The following is an 18,605-nucleotide window of genomic DNA, read 5'->3' as shown; positions in this document are numbered from 1 at the left end:
TTCTGTTTGGTTTCACAACATTGTGAGTATAAGTGCTGCCACTGAATTTTGTACTTAAAATGATTAATATTGAAAATTTTATGCTGTACACATTTCACTACAATTGAAAATAATGTAATATGCCAAAAAAACGTTGACTGGGATGCTTTAAGTAGGTGAATTGTATCATATGTGAATTATATCAACAATAAAGCTTTTTAAAAAAGCAATCAATTTTTTACATTTTTGTGCGAAGACAGAATATATATATATATATATATATGTATATATGTATGTATGTATTTAAAGATAACAGAAGCCCTCCTTGAAAGTAATTTAGTTAAGATCATTTATTGGATGGGGAAAAAATGAACACAATGAAAGCTAGGAACAGAGACACCCGAGATGTGGGTCTCACCTCCACCCCAAGTGGCACCGCCTGTGGTCCCAGACAAGTTTGCAGAGGTGAGACCCATGTGGGAGATGGACTCTGTGCAAAATCAGGACTAGAAGCACATCACTTCGTCTTGTCTGCCTTTGTGGATCTGGTAGCTGGTCAAGGCCACTGGCTTGTTCTCCTGTGGAAGGCTTTCAAACACTTGAATGTGCACGAAGTCATCATCCATTTGAACCTTGATGAAGAAGGTCCTCCCAGAAACCCCTTGGCTTTTGAACTCCACAGCGTTGAACACCAGGAACTTCTTGTTTTCCTTCTCTTCCAGCAGAGGCTTCACTTTGTCAGCAATGGCCTGGATCTCAGCCATGCCAGCTGCTTAGCGGGGGGTGCACCACACATCATCTCAGTGGTGGGTCCGTGGACACCAGGAGGCGGTCATGGAGCGGCAGTCATGCTGCACCAGCGGTTGCGCAGGAGCATCACTTGCAGGAATTTTATGTGCATTTTATTGTACATAAATTATACTCAGTAAAGCAGCTAACAAAACTAAGTATGAATTACTTTGATAAAAATAAAAATTAAATTTTAAGAAAAAAATTATTTCTCAATCATTGAACAGTACAGATTTAATACAGAGGGAAACAAAGCTTCCCGCTGTGTCCCTGCTGCCCTGAGATGCATTCATTCAAATGCGAATCAAATGCCTACCACTTAGCATGTACCGGGTGAGCTGTGACCTGGACACATGCCTCAGTTTATCTCACTGGCCTTAGGAAGCAAGCAGTGAGATACTGAGATGCAAGAAAACAGAAATGGGACCTTGGTGACTTTATTTAAGCCCAAGACTTGGTTTCTTTATCCATAAAATGGAATAACAATAATGTATGCTTCAAAGGATTAATAGAAGTATCTTAGAAAAGGCTTAGCAGTATCGGGCATGCAGAAAGGGCTAGATACACATCGGCTACTTAGGGGGGACCATGGTCCCAGTAAGGGACACATGGTCATTGCCTGGACCTTTGACACATAGCAAGAGGGTAGACCCTGAGTCAGGAGAGAAAGGTGAGGGCAGAGACCAGGCCTGGAGGCTAGCAGTGACCTTGGTGAACCTCTTGGTCCCTGAGAAGGTCTGGGGTCATGGCAGGTAAGTAATGTGGGAGGGGTACGCAGTGCCGGGAAGAGACATAGGAGCTGGTCCTGGGACCTTGGCTGAGCCCAAAGTGGAGACCAGGGGCCCCATGACCATACCAAATTACAGTACTAATACTTTATTCAGCCCCATTCCAAGACTGGGGGTATCCATGTCCTTACCTGGAAAAAATAGTGGGAGCTACTCGGTGAGGCAGTGAGGAAATGGAAGAGGAAAAAGGAGGCTCATATTCCCCACCTTGTCCTCAGTCTCCCCATGGCATAGTGCTCTAGGGTCTGCCCACCCCCTCAACCCCAGGGACCCAGCCCACGCCCCTTCTGCCCTCTCAGATCCGTCCATCCCACCAGGCCCGCCCCCTTGCCCCGCTTGGACAGCCTGGCTGGGCTATGAATAGCACATGGCCCTTTTCCTTTCCAAATATAAAATGTTTGCTTTCAATCAGGGGCGTCTGGGGAAATGGAAATTATAGGATTGGAGAGTGTCCTTGGGTAAAGAAATACCTCGAATGCCGAAACCTCGCAGGGCCTCTGATTAGGGCTGGAATAATTCCTGCTGTAATATAAACAATCCTCGCTCGGCTAATGGGGGGCGGGGGAGCGGGGCCAGAAAATAGGGGCACATGCTGCCTCTTTGTTCTCTCCCCTCCCAGCATGCCTGTGTGGCTGGGCCAGGGCTCGGGGTCCAGAGCAGACAGCTTGAGAGCCTCAGGACATCAGAAGCCTCGGCTTCTGGGGTGCTGAGTGACCATGGGTGAAACCCTGCCCCAGGGTCCCCTGCCCCTGCCATAGCAAGTGGCAGACAGATTCTCCATGAGGAGCAGCCAGCCCTGGCCCCTTGGTCTTCTAAGGCTTCCAGAGGCTTGGACCTGCTCTGGGGGCTGACGAAGAGCACGGGGCAGGGGGTGGGGTGAGGGGAGGCCATCTGAGTAGATGACCAGGGAGAGAGGAGAGGAGCCTGGGAAAATGGCTCTGAGCAAAGTTTCCCAAGTGGTTGGTCAGTTAGTCAGCAAATACTTCTCAGTGTCTCCCTGAAGCACCAGGATGTGAAGGTGGTAAAGGCGCTTTCCCCACCCGGGAGGGGCACAGGATCTGTCTGGTAAATACACCAACAACAAACCATGAGCCTGGCAGCAGTGCCTTAGGGCAGAGGCCCTGGGAAGGAGCTTTGCACATCCCAGTGACTCCCAGCTTAACAGGAGGGACAGCTTCCTGCCACTCAGAGCATGAAGGCTGTGCCTCGGAGGCCCTGCCTATGTCTTCAGCATTGTGCAATCAGCTCTCAACATCCCATTAGCTGGCCTGGTTAGCTAGCACCTCAATTAACCAGAGCAGGGAATGTCCTCAAAATCAGTATGCATATGATAACATCCAGCTCCAAAGCCAAGCTTTTTTTTTCTCTTTTGCAGAGGAACCTCTCAGGCTAACAGCTCTTCTTGACACCTCATTCTCAAATGTACAGTTATCTTGATGCAAAGCACTAAGAGAGAGAAAACAGGTCAAGCTCCTCATAAAACAGAGAAACTGGGAAACTGTAGGAAGCATTTGTAAATATTCACATGTCACAGACCTATGTGGCCATGTAGGTTACACTCAAACCATGCTGAGGACACAGCCAATCAGTCTAGGGGTGGGGGCTGGGAAGGGTACTGGCTTGCTGTGTCTCTATGGCTACAGCCTCTCATCTGTAAAATGGGTGCAAATGTCAAAGGAAAACCAGCCAAGGTGATATTGAGGAAGATGAATCAGGTGTGATTTGTGGAGGATCTGGTCCTATCCTGATGGAGCTAGGGGTCCTGGGGGAACCTTCAGTCCACAGGCATGGCTGGCTCATAGAGTCCAGCCCAACACCCAGTTCTGAGAGTGGCCAGTCAAGTTGGCCCCCATGTACTGAAGGCCCAGACGGTGTGAACACAAGAGGAGGCCCACAATGCAGGCTGGTGTCTCTGAAGAGAAGCGAAGGTATGGACGGGGCAAGGAAAGAAGCTGGGGTTTCTGGATGGTTGGGAGGGGAGGCTGTTAGCCCCAGGCCTAAGAGCTGGGCCTGCTCTGAGGGAGGGGCTGGGAACATACCTGACCACTCTCTCCCACCTTCCCATCTCCGGCTGTTGCCTCCCAGGATGGATACTCAGGATGGTCGGGATGCAACTGGTGGGTCCAGAGCAGGTGAAGGAGGGGAAGAGAAGAAGCGGGCAATGTAGGGACACCTGCCCAGTGCTCCCCAACAGTGGACACACACTCCCCCAAGGGGGCAGAGGCTTCAGCCAGACCTCTGCCGAGTGACTGAGTGATGGGACTTGACCCTCACATGGCAGCTCCACATCTTAAGTGAGAACATGTTGAAAACCCTTCAACGTGGGGAAGCATTTGCAGGCCTGCTCAGAACCCCAACTGGCGGCTGCCCTGCAGCTTGGGGCCGGCAGGAGGAAGCCATCACCTGCAGCAGCGGCTCCTGGGGGTGGGGGCGGGGGTGGGGGCCCTGCCCAGGAGGGTGGGGTGGGAATAGGCCCCAGGAATGTAATGGCAGCGTTCTCCTAGGCAGATGGGCCCCCCACCCACACACCCTGGGCCGCCAGCGGTTCCGTATTTATACTACATTAATAATGGTTTAAACGTTCTCATAAATAGATGCTGATTAATTGGCAATCCATTTGCTGAAGCCTGGGCTGCCAGACGGTTTCCTGGAGGCCCGTTCCACATCCCGATAAACACCATCAGGGAGCAAGGCAGGCGCTAATGTAGTGGGCGTCCCTCCCGGGCCGCAGCCCGAGAGCAATTCCTCAAGCCTGAAAGGGCCCGACCTGGAACTCCAGCCTCACACAGCAGGGCGCCAGCCGGGTTGGGCCCAGTCCACCCCCAACAGGCTTTGGCTTCAGCCCCGCCCCCTGAGCTGGTCCTGGTGGACAGTGCCCCTACTGCAGTGCTCCTGACATCTAAGAAAAGGTCGGTCACCAAGGATCTGAGCTTGAGGGCCGGAACCCTTGCTTGTTGGTTCACCTGTTCCTTCACTCATTCAGGCTGTCAGTCATTTCTTCATTTAGAGGAGTCTGCCCCTGGACAAGCCTGGAGGGTGTCAGGGAAGGGCCTGAGGACTGGGAGCCCCTTCACAAGGCCCTGGACTCCTGGGAGACCATTTTCAGAGGATGCCTGGTGGATGGAATCCCTCAGGTGTGAACCAAGGGCAGAAACTCTGTGCTCCCAGTTAGTAGGGACTTAGCTGAGCGTCACTGCCCATGGATGGCCCTCTTGAGGCATGTTTACTCCTGCCCTCTCTCAGGTCTCCCAGCTCTGCATCCCCAGCCTGCATGGCCCGCTTCCAGTTCACCTGGCAGATGCCCCTGTACTTTCCAGGCTGAGCCCCAGCCCCCTCCCCTGTAGGATGGGGACTCCATTGCACCTTCACACAGGAGCCCCTTCCCAGCCCAATGTCCCTGTCCCTAGCGTGGCAGCCCACAGTCTGCTCATGTTCTGGGACCCCCGCCACACCAGCCATTACTGAATGCTGTTTCATAGTGTCACATGCCCCACCCCCCTCCACAGATGGGACCACTGACACCTGACAGTCACCTGCCCAAGGTCACCGGGCAGGTAAGTGCCACAGTCAGGACTCAAACCCCAGGTCCACTAGAGAGGGTCCTAACTATTGCCATGCTGCCCGATGCTGGGTCATTGAAAGAATGAAAGCAGGAGGGATGAATGAATGAATTCTACCAGCCCAGATCCAGGGAGCAAAGGGGTTGGGGGAGGGGCCTCCCCGGTGACTGGTTTTTAAAACTCAGGCAGACCCTGAGCCTGAGTGCAGAGGTCAAAGGTGGCCGTTGATGGTTGTCACTCAAGCAAAATAGGCCCATTTTCATTTTTCACTTGGGCCCAGACCCCTCCAAACAGACAGTGATTAGACCCTGATTGAGCCTTTCCTCTGCCTGATGACTCCCACATGTGACCCGCTCCCAAATTACATGCAAATGTTCCGCCGATGAGCTGCTGAAAGCCCCCGGCCTCCCAGCCAGCTCCTGCCGCCGCGCAGGCGCCCTTCGTGCAGGTGTGTGCAGGGCCAGGTCACCACCAGAGGCACCTGCAGGCCTCTGAACTCCACAGCGCCTCTAGGGGTGATGCACCTGAGCCTCAGTCTGCTCATCTGTAGAGAGGGCATATTGACAGAGCGAAAGCTGCCTCACAGGCCACAGTGAGCATGATATTACATTTAAGAAGGCAAAGTGCCTGGGACCAAGAGACACATGGACTAGTTATTCCATGTTGGTCTCTGATTCTATAAGAGTCCCTGCCTCCCGGGGGTGTTGGGGACAGCCTACACAGACATATCTAGCTGCTGAGAACAGTGCTGGGCATGAGTATTCACACCTGTCACTGTCACTGTGATTTTTACGGACACTGTGCAAAAAGAAGGCAAACCCCCTCTTCCAAGAAGTCTGAAGCCCGTCCACAGATATTTCACTGCTCCCTGGGCAGCAGCTATGGTCGCTGGAAACTTCTCTGTACGAGCCAGCCCTATGTAGGTGCCCCACCCTGCCTGTCCCATGAGGGTGGTGACACCCGGAGTCTCATTTTCAGTGGGAGTCACTGTGGGGCCAAGAGAGGCCCTCGGTCACAGAGCTGGCCAATGGTGAAGACATCCTGAGGGCCCAGCGCATACCCTCAACTTTGGAGCCAAAGCCCTGGCCTGCAGATGCCTGGATTCTCCTCTGCCATCCCAGCCCTGGCCATCTGCCTCCTGTGAAGCTGGTAGCGCACTACAGCCCTTTCCATGAACTGGGAGGGAAACGCTCCTGACAGCCTTGCGTCTATGCTTTAAGGTGCCCCAGCTGGATCTTCGATCTTGTCCTCTCCTTCACTCATTCATTCATTCATTTATTTAGCAAGGCCTTCTCTGACCACACACCTTAGTTTCCTCCCCACCCTTGAGCATGTTTCATTGTATTCTCAGGGCAGATACCTCTTTGACATGAGTTGGTTTCTGGGTTGGTTCGCTCTTGCCTGGGTCACTGGTAGAACATCAGCTTCACCAGGGCAAGAGCCATGTTCATTTCCCTCACCTGGATTAGAGCCATTGTGAAATGCACACTCCAGAGAAAGAGAGAGAGAGAGATGGGGTACGGGTAGGAGGAAAAGGAAGAAAGAGCAAAGAGCGAGAGGAAGAGAGGAGAGAAACAGAGACAGAGAAGGAGGGAGAGAGAAACAGAGGAAGAAAGAGGGAGAGGTGGGAATGAAGGATCGTGCTTTGGATGGGGGAGAGGGGAGTAGGGGGCCCAGGTAAGGATGGAGGCAGGCCTTAGAAAAAGAGTGGGCAGATGGGCAGGGCTTTGGATTAACTGTGTGAAGTGACCAGCTCTGGTTCTAGCGTCAGACTGAGCGGGGTCAGGGAGGGGTGAGGTGGAGACATGAACACATTGGCCATGCAAACTGCTGGGCAGGCTGGACACCACGCACAGGGGTTCTGTGGAGTCCAGCTAGTCTCACTGGACATGCTGAGCTCTCTGGAGGGAGACTGCACCCTCCCCAGCCAGGAGGGATGTCTTTCCTTGAATCCTGGCTCAGACGGTAAAGAATCTGCCTGCAATGTGGGAGACCTGGGTTCGATCCCTGGGACAGGAAGATCCCCTGGAGAATGGATTGGCTACCCACTCCAGTATTCTTGCCTGGAGAATCCCATGGACACAGGAGCCTGGCAGGCTACAGTCCATGGGATTGCAAAGAGTTGGATACGACTGAGTGACGAACACACACACACACACACATACACACACACACACACACAAGCAGTGGAGGCCTTTGGTTGGCTCATTCTGGGGAAGAGGAGATCTGAACTGCTGGGGTTATCTGCCTGTGGGTTTGTCTGTGAGTTAAAGGCTGGGAAGGATGGGACCCTGTTGATGCAAAAGCAAGTCTGGAGGGAGGGGCCGGGCATGGGGGGTCTGTGTGGAGGCACACTCACCATGAGCTGTGCTGGGGCCCTTCTCTCGCTGCGTGCATCCGCCTTCTCTCAGGCCCACAGTCGTCCTCACGCAGCTGTTATCCTCAGCCCTGCCGGGACAGTGAGGCACCAGCGTCCTGCAGACGAATGACTTGCCCAGGTTGCACCGTGGGCACCAATACAGGAGGGAACTGTGCCCCTTCCCCGTCCCCTTGGCCTAGGATACCCACATGCCCATCCCCTTCATTCCTGGGCAGGAAGCAGCTCAGTTCAGCCCCTCCCTCAGTGGCAGGTGGGTGGCCCTTCATCAGCCTGATGTGGAAAGTGAAATAACTTCTCCCAATTACCCTCGAATCTGGAAACTTTTTGTGCCTCCGACATTTCCTCCTGCCTGGGAGTTAATCAGCCCCTTGGCCATCCCCCCACTGGGCCGGGGCGTGGGGGCACCAGGGGCAGTTGTGCCCCAGAAAATTATTTCTCATCGCCAATTACTGCCCATTAGAGCTAATGGTCGCGCTTAATCACCACACACTTATCTGGGGTTTTTTAAGCCACTGGAATGGGTCCGGACCCTCCCCCACCTCCCCCTCCCCATTCTCTCTTGAGCAAAGCTCAAGCCATTGCCAGAAATATATTTTTTTAAACCAAATCACACATCTGATACCGTTTTGTTTGAAAAATGAGCTACCCTCCCTTTCTTGTGTCTGCTGGTTAAACAACCAGTAAAGTTTTGGGGACAGAGACAGGACCTCCATGGGGCTCATTCCTAGGACTCTGGGGGAGGTGGAATCCCTCTTCAAAGGGAAAGGTACTTAGCCCTAGCAACAGAAAAGGAAACTGAGGCTGGTGGCGGGGGATATTAAAGGCCCCATAGAGAGCAGTGGCAGAGTGAGGATCAGAGTCCAGGCTGGTGAGTCAGACCTGATGGATACAGGAAAGGGGCGGGAAACAGAGGACAGCCTGGGGCTATTTAACCCTTGGGATTGGGGCAAGGCAAATCAGATGCTGGGGGATCTCCCACAGCAGCCCTCTGGGGCTGAGGAGTTGAATCAGTATTAAAAGAGTGTTCACCTGAGAAGTGAAAAGGCTCAGATGGTGCCAAAGCTGTGGCTGCCACAGTGCGTGCAGATCACCTGGTTCTGCATGAACCCAAAGCACTCAGGCAGAATTTGCTCCGCAGCCTCTTTCCACAGAAGTGTCGGAGCCTCTGGTTCCCCAAAGGGCAGGACTGCTGTGAGGATTCAGGGTCCGGGCCCTCACCTTCAGTGTGGTGTGTGGCCCGGGCAACTCTGTCCCCAGGTAGGCTGACCCTCTGGAGTGAAGGTAACTGGGAGGTGGGTACATATAACTCCTGCCAAGCAAACTCATCCGCCACTGCCAGGGGCTGAGACCACCCAGCCCAGCCAGATGGCAAGTTCCGTGGACCCTCACTCCAAACGCAATGACCTCAGGCAAATCTCGCAACCACAGAGTTGCACCCACTCATTAGAGAGTCCTTAAAGGCCTCCTCCACTTTGGGCCCCCTGTGAAGGACAAGACAGGTCTATTCCTGCCTCTGTGGGGCTAGTGGATGGCTCTGGAGGACGAGCAACAGGTAGAGGGATTAGGAAACCAGATCATTTCAGAGCATCCTGTGGAAACCACAGCGGGGAATATGAGGGAGCACAGTGAGGTGCCTGTTTGTATATGTCAGGTTTTGAACACATTGCCCATCATGTGTTTCTGGCTCTGTCTGTTCAGAGCTTTGCAGCTGGCCACTGGGATCTCAGAGCACCCACAGCTCCCAGACCGTGATCTCTAATGTCATGGCCTGGGAAAAGGAATCCAGCTTCTCAGAATACAGCTGGTTCCAAAGTCGGGGCAAGGTTGATACAGCATAAGCCTGGACCATGTATTACATGGTAAAGAAAATGCTCAAAAAAAAGAAAAAAGAAAAAATGATGATGGCATGTCAAAGGTTACAGAGCCAGCTTGTGGGGGCTCCCATTGGCTGAATCTGAGACAAATGAAGCACCAAACCACTTAAGCAAAGTAATGATTATGAGCCATTGAAAAATAGGAATTCGTGGTCTGTCCTTATAATAAGGGTAAATGAGTAGGGGAGGGGAGCTCTTTTTTACAGAAGAAAGCTGAGGGTTCTGTTGCTGCTGCTGCTGCTGCTAAGTCGCTTCAGTCGTGTCCAACTCTGTGCGAACCCATAGACGGCAGCCCACTAGGCTCCCCCGTCCCTGGGATTCTCCAGGCAAGAACACTGGAGTGGGTTGCCATTGCCTTCTCCAGTGCATGAAAGTGAGAAGTGAAAGTGAAGTCGCTCAGTCGTGTCTGACTCTTAGCGACCCCATGGACTGCTGCCTACCAGGCTCCTCCGCCCATGGGATTTTCCAGGCCAGAGTACTGGAGTGGGGTGCCATTGCCTTCTCCGGAGGGTTCTGTTACCAGCTGGCAAATGCAGAGGGAGGCTTAGGTTGAAAATCAGCATTTTGCTGCCTTTATAAGGTGGGAGCCATCCACAGATATTAAACACGGTGGAAAGTCATGAGAGGAGCAAGGTGTTTCCATGCTCTTACATAGTTCCCTAACAGACTCTGGATTAGACGCAAGAAGGCAAAAAGTTACAGTGGCAGCACCTTGGTAGGTGATCAAGTTAACTGATGCCACAGAGGGCAAGTGGGTGCATGGGTCCCACGCAGCGCCCTGAGAGGGACGCGTCCCTCATGTCACTCACACCGGCTGGAGAGACACAACCTGAACCAAACAGGGGAAAACTCAGAGAGACCCACCTGAGGGGTGTTCCACTAAAGAAACCGTATTCTTCAAAAGTGCTACTGCAATAAAAGGAAAAAAGGTGTGGGCACTGCTGCAGACGAAGGAGGACAAAAGAGACACTATGGCTGAGGGCAGTGCCTGGCCCTGTATCAGATCAGCGGCTGGAGGGGAAGGAAAGGCTATGAAGGCCATGGTGTATGGATGGCAGATGAGAGAAAAGTGTGGTATCAGCGTTAAAGGTACTGAAGTGGGAACTGAACCATGGCCACGTAAGAGCATGACCTATTCTTGGGAAATTCACCCTGAAGTATTTAGGGGCAAACGGCCCCGATGCCTACAACTTGTCCTTGAACTGTGTGTGTGAGAGAGACAGAACAAGAGCCAATAATACGTAGCAATAAAAAGTTAACAGCAGGTGAGGTCTATGCCTGTGTTCTTTGTCCCGTTCTCATTTTTGCAAATTTTCTGTAAATTTTAAAAGGTTTCCAAATAAAAAGTTGAAAAAGAATGATGTGAGTAAGAGGCAATTTGAAATGGGATCAGGGTGCATGCTCTGAGAGGGGACATGTGGGCAGAGGCCTGAAACATGAGCAGAAACCACTGAGAAAGAGTGTTTCAGAGGGAGGGCCAGCTCGTGTGTAGGCCCTGGGGGCACTGGCTAGGTGTGCAGGGGCCACGGCAGCAGAGTGGGTGAGGGGCAGGGAGGCTGTGAAGTTGAGGGAGTTGGCAGGAGCCCAGCAGGTCCAGGTGGGGAGTTTGGGATTTAGTCTTAGTTGCCATATAGGTGTAATAGGGGCAGAGCCCAGCCCTGGGGATGATGTTGAGTGAAGACAACACCACCATTCAAAAAACATTTTTACCCCTGTCCATGACCGAGACCCAGGAAGAGGGAGTCCTGTGCTTCTATAACAGTTATGGCATTGGGGGAAGATTGCGCTAGAAAGGAGGGCACAGGTATTGCCCTAAAGGTAGTCCTTGGGGCCTGTGAGTCAGGACGGGTTGGGCTCTGTTCAGTAACAAGCCATCACCTAAATGCTAAGCACAACAGTCACACTGATGGCCAGCCTGTCATTGTCCCTGGGGACCCCAGATGCTGGGATGGGACAGGTGGTGCGTAAGGGCACACCGTTTCTGCTCACATTCCTCTAGCTAAGTTATATGCCACACCCAACTGAAAGGTACATGGGGAGTGCCGGGAAGGACAGGGAAAGCCCAAGTCAGGAGCGGCCCTAAGGACAACCACAGGGAGGAGGGACACCCTGTCTGTGCAGCTGTCCACCTGCACTGGCTGAGAATGTGTGATAAAGACTGGGGTGTTTGAGGACCCCTCATTGAGCGGCCTCATAAAGTCAGGCCGTGGCACAGCCAACGGGCTGCTACATAGCTGGCAGTGAGCACGTGGCCGATTGCTGGCCCTGGCAGAGTACCAGGTAAGATTGTTATTTCTCTCTCCAGCCCTCAACCCTGATGGAAATATCACAAAATGCAGGGAGGAGGAACTAACTGGTTGCCCACAGAATCACAACTTGCAGGGAATGGCTGTGTTTGGGTCATTCAAGGGGTCCCTGGAGGAATCAGAAGACATGGCTATTCTACATCCAGACACCTGAGTGGCCTGGCCAGCCTCTATGCCGGCTGCCACATCCCCACTACTCCCTATTGTCCCCCAGTAGAGGACTCACAGTGGCCATTTCCCACCAGGTGGTGGCTGGTACTCATCTGGGGCCAGAAGAAAACCTGGAAGGGCTGCATAGCTTTAGCAGCAAGGGAGCAAGCAGGTTGTTGGGGAATTCTGGGGACCCCAGAGGATCTGCTGTTTGCTGAGCTGGAGGCTCCCTCTGTGGACCTTTGACTTCATGGCCTGCTTTCAGGGTTCAGGACCACTGTCCAGCAGGACAGCTCTGCCTCTGTCCAGGCCCAGGTTCTTCCTGCTATGCCGCACGCTGTCCCTCAGGCCTCCTGGATGTGGTACTTCTGCAGGGGAGGGACCCATCCATCAGTGACCTGTCAGCGGTCAGGCACGACTTGTGCACCACCCGGAAGGGGCCAAAGCAGAGTCAGCTCAGGCCACTGCAGAGAGCCGCTGGGCCGCGGCCTCGGACGTGATGGATGGGCGTCACCCGGCCACTTGAAGTCGTGTTTATGGGACACCCAAACAGCCGGTCAATCCCCCAAGATGATCACTCACGCCAGCTACCAGGCGTCCCTGACAGGCCCCCTGGTTGTTTTGCTGCTTTCACTCCAACAGCACTTAGAGTCTTAGCCTGTCAGGCCTGAGGGTCCCACCCAGCCCGCATGTGACAGATGGGCACAGAGCCCTACAGGGCATAGGACTGCCAGGATTACCAGCTATGAGCCGGGGCTTCTGGGGCTCAGCCATCCTACTCACCCCCTGGGCTCTCTGCGTGTCCCTGCAGACTTGGTGACCAGGCCCTCTGCATATGGACAAAGGACCCTTCCCAGATAAACCTGTTGTGTGGTTTAACTCATGTTCTCATGTTGTCATGGTGTACTCAGGGCCAAGGGGAGCTCTGGTAACCTCCTTTCTTCCTTCAATTTGACAATTGATATAACCCAAGAAGCACAAGCAAAAAACCAAAAATGCTGAATGGGACATCATTGAAATCAGAAACTTTTGTGCTTCAAACAACCCAATCGAGAAGGTAAAAATACAACCACAGTATGGGAGAAAATATCCACAAATCACGTATCTGGTCAGAGTCTTACATCTGGTATACACAAAGAACCCTTACAGCTAAAACAAAAAGGCAAAAGATAACTTGTCAATGGGGGAAACAAAATCAAATCCATAGTGAGGTACCATGTTATACCCACTAGGACAGCCATGTACCAAAGGACAAATAATAACAAGTGCTGGCAAGAGTGTGGAGATATTAGGACCCTCATACATTGCTGGTCCAGGTAGAAAATTGTGTGGCTACTTTTGCAAATAGCCTCGTGGTCCCTCAAAGTGTTGAAGGTAGTTATCACATGGCCCAGAGGTTCAAGCCTACCTACATATCCAGGGGAATTGAAAACATGTACCCACTCAAAACCCAGTACACAAGTGTTCAAGCAGTATTTTTCCTAACAACCCCAAACGGTAATAACTCAAATGTCCATCAAAAGCCAAGTAGGTAAGCAAATGTGGTTCATCCACACAACAGAATATTATTCAGTCATAAAAAGGAATGGAATATTGAAATATGGGTAAACCCTGAGGACATTATGCTGAGTGATAGAAACCTGTCACAAAAGACCACAAATTACAGGATCCATTTATATGAAATGTCCAAAATAGTGAAAGACTCAGAGGCAGAAAGGAGATTACTGGTTGCCCTGGGCTGGAGAGCATGGAAGGGTGAATTAGGAGTAACTACTAAGGGATTCCTTTTGGGGTGATGAAAATGTCTTGGAATTACTGGTGATGGTTCCATGACCCTAAATATAAAGGTCACTGAATTGTACAGTTAAAAGGGGTGAATTTCATGACATGTGAATTACATCTCGATACAGGTGATATATAAAAAAGTAATAATCTGAGTTGGCACCAGGCAGTGTCTTAAAGCCATTCCTGCTTTTCTTGTTCTGGCCCCAAATTTCTATCAGGTGGGTGAGGGGCCAACAGATTTCATGATGGAGTGTGGATTCCTCCACCATTTGGCTCCAAACCTCCTTCAAAACCCTACAATCTTTGGTAACAATTAATGACTGCTTGGAATTTTGTAACAGAGGGGCCAGCCCGCTTGTGGTTAATAAATAAAGGGAAAAATCGTTCATCAGAACCCAAGATGATAAGTGGGCTTAGCATGTTTAACTATTTGCAATTGAGACATTAAAAGCATTGGAATCAACCCCCCACCCAATTGCTCATATCCTTTGGCAAAGTAACCGCTCTTTTGGGAAGGTTTTTCCTACAGAAATTATTTAAAAAGAAAAAAGCTGTGTGTGTATGTGGGTGCCCCTGGCAATGCCATTTCATCAGGTAACCTGTCTTGGGACTGGAGGGAAAGCCAAGGAGTAGAAGGAGGCAGAGACCATCCGGTGGGTGAGTGGCTTACTGGGGATGGCCATGGTATTAGGGCGTTTCCATGCTGTGTCCACATCTTTATATCAAACAAACACCCATAGAACTCAGAGGAAGCCCAAGTCCCAGAATGGCCCACAGGTTAGGTAGAAGGCCTGGAGACTGAACTTACAGGACAGGACAGTCCAGTGAGTGGGCAACACAGTGGGGTCCTGCTGGGAGGAACAAGTATCATGTGTTGGCTCCACAGCTTCCTGGAGAGTAGAGGTCGGCAGGGCCAAGGAGAAACAGACACAGAAGTGGAACCCGGGTAGCAGGAAGCTCCTCTAGTGTTTAGAAGAAAGAGTCTCTAATGCAGAGAACTGGTTGTGCAGGTGGTTAAGGGTGGGATAGCTCTCTCTGCAGATCAGCATCTGCCAGAAGTCCCATCTTCTGGCTGGTGGGGCCATAGGACAGTACGGAGCAGAAATGGGAGGGGACTTCTCCTTTTCTCTTACTGAAGATGGAATTCAGGACAGGGGGAAGGGAGAGAGGGATCTCGCAGCCTACGACCAGCACAAAGGTGAGGGGGCTGGACTTTCTGCTGGGTCTTTGAACAAGCCAGGGCCCCAGTCCAGATGTGGACCTCAGCCCCCTAAGCTTCAGCCATGGCTCAGGTCACCTTGACTGTGGCGTAAATAATTTCCTTTCCATGATGTGCTTTCTTTTCCTTAAAATAATTTACTTTCAAGAAGACATTTTCCCACCACCATAAAACCCATGCATGGAAGCATAACTAGGAAAATGAAGACAATAGGAACCAAACAGTGGGATCAAATTCTATTCACTTGCTCCAGGAGTCAGCCAGAAGTTTCCAGATTACTGGGAAGGGGCGCCACCTTCTATCCCCATCAGGAGGTCCCACACCTGTGCCTCCTAAACTCATGTGCTGCTCCAAGACCTGCCCAGACCCCAGGGCCAGGTGCCACCAGGCACTGGGGCTGAACCAGCTGGGTACACGTGGTTTTCTCTGTCTTCTCAGTACAGCAGAGGGTGTAATCAGAACATTTCAGCACCAGTGGGGCTGCTTGATGTCCATGACCACAGGGAAAGGACAACCCTGGTGCCTCCAGAACCCTATCTTCCTGCGGTGTTTTGTTCTCAAGCATCCTTTGTGTGAGTCTGCACTTAACTGCCCCACCAGCAGCCAGGCTGGGGGTGGGGGCTTTGAGCGGGAGATTGCACCCTAATGTCAAAAGCTTTCCCCCTCCCCGAAAGCATCTCACAGCTGTCAGGGGCCTCGCAGGCAGGGCCCTCCATTAGTGGAGGCAGGTGATTTGTATTGCTTGCTGCTGCTTGTGTAAACAAAGGGCTTAGGAAGCTGGAGAGGGGAGGGGGCTGGGAATGCACCTGGTACACCTGAGCTGGAGGCTCGCCACCAACCAGTCCTCTACAGACACGTGCCAGGGCCCATCTGCCCCGCGCTGGCACCTAGGGCGAGGCCAGGGCCACCTTGAGGGTCTCTGCACATAGGGAGAGACAGAGGTGAAGATACACCCGACTACGTTCCCACTAGACTGTCGCTGCAGCCCTGCACTAGGCATGGAACTCTCAAAAGAGTGCTGATGCTGAGTCCCCTCCCGCCTCCTGGCCGGGCACCTGAGGTGCGCCCATCTCTATGTTGAGCTAGTGTCAAGTCCATTTCAGCTCACTGGGCTTCACATGGCAGCCTCTCTGCCCCCCATCCCCCACCACCCTCCCAGCACTTACCACACGGCTGTGATGGTCTGTTTACAAGGTTGTCTTCCGCACCAGACACAGGGCTCTTGAGGGATTTTAATGACCTCCACCTCCCCTGTCATCGCTAATCAGTGTTTCCTGAATGAATGGATAAAGGAATGAATGAATTCTTGAGCACCTACCACGCGCCAGGCTCCATGCTGGGAGCAGCGTGTCAGGAGGCCTGTGGTCGCCACACCCCAGGTGATCCTGGGGAAATGTTGGGATTGGGTGGGGAAAGGGCTTGCTGAGAAAGGGGCTCTGGATACAGACCTGATGGGTGGGGGAGGGAGCTGTGTAGACAGACATGTGGGGAAGAGCACTCTGGGGAATGGCACATGCAAAGACCCTGGGGCAAGGCCAGCCTGGGATGGTTCAAAGAACACTGAGAAAAAAATGGCTCAGCTAGAGCCAAGTGAGGGAGAGCGAGAGGAGGAGAGAAAGAGAAGCAGTTTCTGAGAAGTCCTGATATGGGACAGGCTAGCCAACTCCCACACCTAGTCCCACTCTCTCCTGCCACTCTCACTGTAAGGGAGAAAGAGCCAGACCCTCACTTCAATACGCAGTAAAGCAGGGCAGGAGAGGGCAGGCAGTTCTGCTCAATGAGATGTAGAGAGAGCTCCCTGAGAAAGAGGTTTCTTAGAGGACTTATCCTCCTTGAGAAGATGAGAGGGACCTTTCCAAGTGTCACCCCCAGCCTCTCTTACATATACTGCAAGTCCCTGCCTTTTCTCTGGTCCTGTGTACACATGCTGTCTGGAGTGCTGGCAGCCACTTTGAGCCCATGAGATACTGCAGAGCCCCTACCCCAGCACGCAGATGGGAGAACAGTTGCTACTTCCCACCACTGCCTTGAGTGCTTGTGAATCCTGGCTCCAGTTTGTGTCACTCAATTCTGACAAACAACACTGCCCCTAGAAGCCCTCCCGGACCATCTGAGCTGTATGCTGCTCCTTGATCTATATTACTCTCTTCATAGTTCTTTACTCTCTCTCCAAAATGGTCTGTTTTCTCTCTAGATATTCCCCTTGCGACATCAGCTCATGGCATTAGACTTGGGCTTGTTTTGCTTACAAGCGTGACTTCTGCCTGGAACAAGGTCTGACATAGAACAGTTGCACTAAAATGTCATTTAGTACATGAGCCAGTGGGTAGCATGAGCTGGCATCCAAGGACCATATTATCACTGCTATTGTAGCTTCTGCTTCCTCTGCCCTGATGGAGCACCCATGGACTTCGCTGTATTGTGAACCCATATCCATTTACAAGCTATGGAACTGGTGTGGTGACCTGCAGGGGGTTGCAAGCTGGTTAGTACAGACTGAGTCCACTCGGTGACCCAGGATGAACAGGAAAGGATGTAGGTGCTGCCATGGCCATCATCTGCCAAGGCCCAGGAACTACCTAGAGACCACAGCCATGAAGGTGGGGGGACCACAAGCCTGGCCGGAACCAGCAACCCAGCTCCTGATGTATTTTGTGGCAACCATTACCATCCTGGGGTAAAATCAGTAAGCAACACAACCTCCCCAAATATCTCATTTCAAGCCTCCATATAATACCTCATCTGCAATGGAAGGAGAAATAAAGGAAACTGACCTAACGTTTTTAAATGTATGTTTTAACATACAAATGTGTAGGAGGCCTGGTTACACCACACAACTTGAGGAGCAACCCAAATGCACAATGCAGCAAGCACGAACTGGACTGGAGAGAGCATTCAGCTGTGTGGACCGTCCACACTGTCTCTGTGAAACCTGGGTGTAGCTGCACGGATGATCATGCATCTGTGTGATGCGCCTGGGAAGGGCATGGCAGGCAGGATGGGGAGGAACTGGACCAGCAGACCCTCAACACCAGGTACACTCTGGCCAGCAGTTTCCTACAAAGGTGAGAAGCCCCTGGGAATGCTTTATAAACATACATTAGCATATGTAAAATAGTCAATGGAAATTTGTTGTAAAACTCAGGGAATTCAAACTGGGGCTCTGTAACAACCTAGAAGGGTGGGATGGGGAGGCAGGTTCAAGAGGGAGGGGACATAGGTATACCTATGGCTGATTTTTGTTGATATTTGACAGAAAACAACAAAATTCTGTTAAGGATTATCCTTCAATTAAAAAATAAAAATTTTTTTAAATGCAATGTGACAGTTCCTTAGATTACTTAGGCATTGCCTTCTTGGAAAATTTTGAATATATCAGAATCACAGAAAAGACACTGTATGTTTTCTGTTTTTAAAACAATTCTTTCTTTTATAAAAAATGTGATTAATTTATTTTAATTGGAGGATAATTACAATATTGCGATGGGGTTGTTGTTGTTGTTGTTTTGCCATATGTTTTCGTATAAAACAGAGCCGGGTTCCAGGCCTGGAGACTGAAGGGGCTCTATTCATTGAGTATGTGTAGCGCCCTGGCAAGTGTCTTGGCTCAGGGGCCTGGGCTCTCCCTTGCACCCAGAGACCTCCATGCTCAATGCCACTGCTTTCTAGCCTGGCGCTGCACTGGACCCCCTTCTCCCTGGCTCTTCCCCAGCTGGGCTAAGTGGGCAAAGCCCCAGACCTGCTCCCTTGATGGAGCTTAGTCGCTCAGTTGTGT

General features: G+C 51.7%; 1 pseudogene; it reads right to left on the bottom strand.

Annotated features, from left to right (window-relative positions):
- Positions 1-311: 311 nt before the first annotated feature.
- On the bottom strand, positions 312-15,192 carry LOC129651690 (cystatin-B-like; annotated as a pseudogene).
- Positions 15,193-18,605: the final 3,413 nt, after the last annotated feature.

Source organism: Bubalus kerabau, chromosome 4, assembly GCF_029407905.1.
Source record: "Bubalus kerabau isolate K-KA32 ecotype Philippines breed swamp buffalo chromosome 4, PCC_UOA_SB_1v2, whole genome shotgun sequence".
NCBI lineage: Eukaryota > Metazoa > Chordata > Mammalia > Artiodactyla > Bovidae > Bubalus > Bubalus kerabau.
The sequence above is the reverse complement of the archived record's forward strand: the minus strand, read 5'-3'. Positions and strand labels throughout refer to the sequence as shown.